Below are 6,698 nucleotides of genomic sequence, written 5' to 3' on the forward strand. Positions count from 1 at the left end.
ATTTTTTTATGTTTTCGCAGCATATTTTATGGAAAAATAATGCATGCCATTGCAAAGTACAATTGGTTTCGCAAAAGGGCTCATATACGTCTCTAGGTGAAAAAATGCAAGCGCTATGGACTTTTAAACATAAAATGGAAAAAACAAAAACGTAAAAACGAAAATTGGCTTTGACCTTACGGGGTTAAAGAAAGTTTTTGTAGCACTGGATAACCCCTTTAACATGTGAGCTTATTTACATTTGTCTATCTTTGTCAACTGTGTGTGTGTGTTTGTAAATCTATGTCATGTGTGTATGCATGTGAGTGTTATATATGAGTGTGTATGTGTGTAACCTGTGTTTGTATATTTATTATTTGTTTCTATGTATGAAGGTTTGTGTGCGCATCTATCATGTAGTATCATTACATGTATGTATGTATGTATGTGAATATGTAAGTTGTGTGTTTGACATCATGCAGACATGTGAAATGTTTTGATCATTCGGGGTGTCAGTGCTGAGACCTCATCTGGGGGCTAGATCATCACACAGTCAGTCATGTTATATGTGACGGGCTCCATAGACTATAATGGAACCCATCACCTATAATGAGTACTCAGCCCCTCACTTGCATTATGATGGACTTAGTAACAATCTGGCCATTGTTGGGAGTGTCAGCCCTAACAGCGATTTAAATTTTAATCACGTCTTTCTGACATTTTGTATTGACATTAAAGGGGTATTTTTTTCAAATTAACTCGTGTGAGGAAGTTATATGAATATGTAAATTAATTCTAATTAAAAAATCTCCAGTCTTCCCATACTTATCAGCTGCTGTATGTTCTGCAGGAAGTGGTGTATTCTCTCCTGACACAGTGCTCTCTGCTGACACCTCTGTCCATGTCAGGAACGGACCAGAGCAGGAGAGGTTTTCTATAGGAATTTGCTGCTGCTCTGGACAGTTCCTGACATGGACAGAGGTGGCAGCAGAGAGTATGGTGTCAGACTGGAGGGAATACACCACTTCCTGCAGGACATACAGCAGCAGATAAGTACTGGAAGACTGGAGATTTAAAAAAAAAAGTAATTTACTGATCTGTAACTTCTGACATCTATTTTTTTTTTTTTTCATGGAGTACCCTTTTAATGCTTTAATGACCACTGATATACCTTTTATGACGGTCCTTAAAATTCTTTTTATAGCCCAACACCTTCTGGTGAGACTACAATAAATCGTCATGGGTCTCCTCTGCTGGAGATTGCAATATAAGAAAAGACTAGATGGTCAGTTTCTTCTTCATCTTCTATGTTTCTAAGGCTTTGTTCACACATGACATTTTTGATGTGTTTTTGCAGCCATATTGTTGAAATTTCATTGAAGTTTCTACATACAGTAAATTGTGCTGTTTTACCACAACTGCATAAACCAGTAACAACTATACAAGTGACTGGCAGTGCACTAGCATTGCTGGTCACATACACAGCTCTAGGCAAAGTCGCTGTAGTAATTGAAAGGTTTGGCGCTGATTATGGCTGTGTATGTAGGGTGGGCCCCAAGAATCAATTTCCCTGGTGGGCACAAGGTACCCCAGTCCCACACTGACTAAATGCATCACTCTTCAGCAGATCCTGTATGTGTGATTTTGTCCTTGAACTAAAAAGTATAGAAATGTCTAAAAAAAAGTTCCAAGAGTGAGCCGCAAGTGTCCCTCTTTGTTCGTGCAAAAAGTTGGGAGGTATGATATGGTATTTTGCATAGTCATAAAGTACACACACACACACACACACACATACACACATACTACCCCACCTGACATCCCCCGTCCCCCCACAGACTTCTATGTAGCGCCTGGTGTGCTCCTCCATTCACATGTTGATTGGCTGCGTGCGCCACGGTCGGCCACACTCCTGCCCCTCTCTGTAAACAGGGAATTCCCCTCATAGGATAAGGACCTGCTTGCAGAGGTGGAGCAGGAGAATGGGTCCGGTCATGGCGCATGCATACTGTCATTGTGGTGCTGGCCGGCTGCGAGCCAGGTGCGGCCATCAAAGAGCTACATCAAGCTTGCAAGCCATGGGTTCCCAACCTCTGATGTAGATGAATAGATAGATAGATAGATAGATAGATAGATAGATAGATAGATAGATAGATAGATAGATACTGTGTTTACTGTGCAAGCAGAAGCAGATTAAGCCAGTGATGGGCAGCTACTACAAGACAGGGACGGAAACCTGGCAGTTGGTTCTGAGGTGCAATGCATGCTGGGAGATGGAGTTTCCCGACCGGGTGCCATAATGTAAAACTGATGCTGTGCACATTGTATTCTTCCAAGCTGAAAATAGCCACTGCCAAGATGGCCCCCAGCTTATATACAGCCGGTAATATCACCACCTATGTGCCCCCTGATTGTCTGTAGGGTGTTCATCATACAATTACATGGACCCCCAATATACATAGCTAGGTATGATGAAACAGAATACATTACAATGAAGGTTATTACAAATACAATTGGCCCCACAGAGAACATGTCCTCAACATGACTGTTTATTATGCTGAAGTGTTAGTAACATTGTGGATGGTTTAGTACTATGATAGTAACACAAATCCATCATCCTGCTGTGTAGATGGAAAACAATCTCCTCCCTACACACACTGCTCATCCTTCCCACTATGTGGCTGTGACATCATCACTGAGACAGCCTAACAATACAGCTCTGATGATTGATGACATCACAATGGAATGTGCAGTGCTCTATGACATCACAATGGAATGTGCAGTGCTCTATGACATCACAATGCTAGGTGAAGTGTTCTATGTGTCTGGGCTGCACTGGCCTCACTCCTGATTCTGCTTTCGTAGGAGATGGAGTTCCATAGCGGTTATCTACTATTTTTACTCAGTACCTTGTGTGATGCACAAAAAATGGCTACAGAGACATCAGGTAATGGCTTCTTACTGGGTGAACTTTATTCTTCTAACTGGAAATTACATTTATGTATCTAATGTCTCTGTTTTCCTTTCTGGACAGTGACCTCAGGGATGGAGGATCCCACCCAACAGGCTGGCGGCCATTACAGTGAGTAGTCACTTCCACTATGACGTTCATATACAAATAGATAATAATAATAATAATAATAATAATAATAATAATAATAATAATAATAATAATAATAATAATAATCATGAATATCTGTCCTTATTATCAGGCGGAGTCCTTATCGGGATAGTAGCTGCTTCAGTTCTGGCTTTGGCTATCATCATCTTCTGGTAAGTTCCTGCTGCTTATATTCTGTCACTACAGACTGCTCTGAGCTTATAGGATCTCTGCTACAAAGCCAGACATGAAGCCTTGAGGGGGGATGGGAAGGGAAAAATGTATGAATTGTGTAAATTTAGCATAAAGGGGAACTCCTGCAATTATTTTTTCTTATTTTAGATCAACTGGTGTCAGAAAGCTCTATAGATTTGTAATTTACTTCTATTTAATAATTTCCAGCCTTCCAGTACTTATCCGCTACTGTATGTCCTTCAGGAAGTGGTGTATTCTTTCCAGTCTGAATAATACTGATTTTTAAATAAAAAAGTAAATTACAAATCTATATAACTTTATGACACCAGTTCATTTAAAAGAAATAAAAAAAACTTTTGCAGGAATACCCCTTTAATATAGATTCAATGCTATTCTCTTGCTTTCTAGGTAACAGAGCTGACGTGTAGTTTTCTATCAGAGCTATAGGGGGCGCAGTAATTATTGGCGCCATACTATATACAGATAATAAGGGGAGGGATGATAAATGAATAGGTAAATGAATTGTGTCATCTATATAAGTTTATCTAAGGAGTTTACTTTCTTTCACAGTGCTATATATTGGTTTCGGCGTTGTAATCTGAAGAGGCCAGAAAGTGCAGAATTACAAGAAGTCGTTGTCCATGATCCAGGTAATAATTAGTAACATAAAGAAGGAGGATGTGTCTTAAAGGGTTTTTTTTTTTCTTTCAAGTCAACTGGTGTCAGAAAGTTTTACAGTTTTCTAAATTATTTGTAAAATAATCTCCAGTCTTCCAGTACTTATCAGCTGCTGTATGTTGCACAGAAAATGGTGTATTATTTCCAATGTGACACAGTGCTCTCTGCAGCAACTTTTGTCCATGTCATGAAATGTCCAGAACAGTAGCAAATTCCTATAGAAAACCTCTCCTGCTCTGGACAGTTCCTGACATGGACAGATGTGGCAGCAGAGAGCACTGTGTCAGACTGGAAAGAATACACCACTCCTTGCAGGACATACAGCAGCTGATAAGTACTGAAAAACTGGATATTTTGAAATAGAAGTAAAATACAAATCTATATAAAAGTTTTTAAACCAGTTGATTTGAAAGAAAAAAAACTGGGTTATACTGGATGTTTTTACTTGTTACCTGTATTCTTTCTATGGAGCAGCAGCTAGAGGCCCATAACACAGGATGATTCTGATGTCTTCTCTATTACATTACAGAGGTCCCAGCAGTAGAGGAAAAACAGGAGGAAGGACTTGTGGATAACATCATAAAGGAGGTGGATAACATCATAAAGGAGGAGGAGACGACCATCATGAAACCCTTCAAAATCACCAAAGTCCAGAAAAAAATGATGAAGGAGGATAGGATCCTCATAGAGCAAATAACAAAGACATTCGATTGTGAGCCGTGGACAACTGGAAAGAAGGATAACATCAGAAGGGTCCGCTCCTGGTGGAAAAAACTAAAAGGGCGAAACCAAAGAAAGAAAAAATTGCAGAGAAGAGCACGCACGTGGCTGTGCTGCCAGTAACATCAGGCCGGCCAGCCACCGATGCCGCAGGGAGAACACCAGACCACCCAGATCCCTGCCTGCCCCCAGGACCCAAATCTTATTCCAAATAACCATCAACCATCAGGCACCCTCTCTCCTCTGCAAAACCTTCTCTCACAAGCACTTTGTCTCTACCTCAACCACAAGCACCTGAGGAACCGCCAGTATTTGTTGTATTGCACTAATCTTTATGTTTTACCAAGTACACTTGTATTGCACTAACTTTCTATAAATAAACTGTTCTAGTTTTCAAGTGTTGGACTCTGGCCTATTTTTGTGCACCCGCACCTATACACACCTACACTTGGGCTAAACCTGTCTCTGCAGACGGGGCCCCAAACTGTCCGAGTGGGTCTTACACCACTCCAGGCTACCGTGACAAGTGCCCAAGTGACCCTAGACCCACTCAGCTACCACACCATCGTACCAGCTGACCCGGCAGTAGACCAAAATAGCAGGCCAACCGCGCTACCTCCTACTGCAGCCCCTTTATAGCCCACACATAGTAAAAGCTTCTGTGTAGCCCCCACATAGTACAGGCCCCTTTATAGCCCACACATAGTAAAGGCTTCTGTGTAGCCCCCACGTAGTAAAGGCTTCTGTGTAGCCCCACATAGTATGGGCCACTTTATAGCCCACACATAGTATAGGCCCCTTTATAGCCCACACATAGATAAGACTTCTGTGTAGCCCCCACGTAGTATACACCACTTTGTAGGGAGGGTTTTTCTCAGTTGCTGATGAACTCACTGTGATTAACCCTCCCCACACTACAAAGAAGCTATAATGTTGCAGATAAAGCCTGCCAGGGATCTGTTTACATTACCTGTTTTAGCAGGAAGGGAGGGGGGGGACTCTCACTCACAAAGCAGCAGCTCAGAACTGGAGGAAGGAGACTGAATAAATAATAACAAGTATGGAAGGAAGTGTTAGTCTCACCATGGGCAACGACATATGAAGAGTTATGTTTGAATGGAGTATGCTTTAAAAGTTTTTAGCATTCTCGCAGTGGAGTTAAATTCTGCTGCGAGAGTGTAGTGCCATAGTCTTGTAAAACATAACTGTTTGGCTTCTGTTATGTTAAAAATAATATATATGGCATACCTCCCAAGTGTCCCTCTTTTGGAGGGACCGTCCCTACTGTTAACTTACGTCCCTCTGTCCCTCTTTGCCCCCTACATGTCCCTCCTTTTGACCTAGAAATGAGATTGTCATTAATAAACTTTTTATGTTGCTCATGAAAGTGTCTGGTTTCTTACTGTATAATAGGCTCAAAGTTGCATATTTTTCTATCATTTGGTGCAAGTTGAATACGAAAAATTGTTATATTCAGACGAATCATGTGACATTATGGCCCCTTTCACATATCATGTCACACATGTAGATTCATGGGCACAGATTTATCAAAGGGTGTAAAATAAAGACTGGTGTAAACTGCCCTCAGCAACCAATCACAGCTCAGCTTTCATTCTACCAGAGCTGAAAGCTGAGCTGTGATTGGTGGCTGTGGGCAGTTTACACCAGTCTATATTTTCCACCCTTTGATAAACCTCCCCCATTGACTTCTATGGCCCCATAAACACATCTGTAGGTGTTACGTATCCGTTTTGGGGACATGATCCTTGCAAAAAAAAAAGAAGATTAAGCCATTGTGCGTCCGTGACACCTATGTAACAGTGGGTCCCTGCAAATGCGGACAGTTACTGAAACATATTTGTAATCCTGTCCGACAGTCCCACAAGTACAGACAGGATTACTATGTGTGACTGGGACCTAAGGATGCAGTTACACATACAGGATCTGCTGCAAGTTTGCAGATATCAATGTAACTAAATGCATCACTCTTCAGCAGATCCTGTATGTGTGATTGCGTCCTTGAACTAAA

Source organism: Dendropsophus ebraccatus, chromosome 10, assembly GCF_027789765.1.
Source record: "Dendropsophus ebraccatus isolate aDenEbr1 chromosome 10, aDenEbr1.pat, whole genome shotgun sequence".
NCBI classification, from domain to species: Eukaryota; Metazoa; Chordata; class Amphibia; order Anura; family Hylidae; genus Dendropsophus; species Dendropsophus ebraccatus.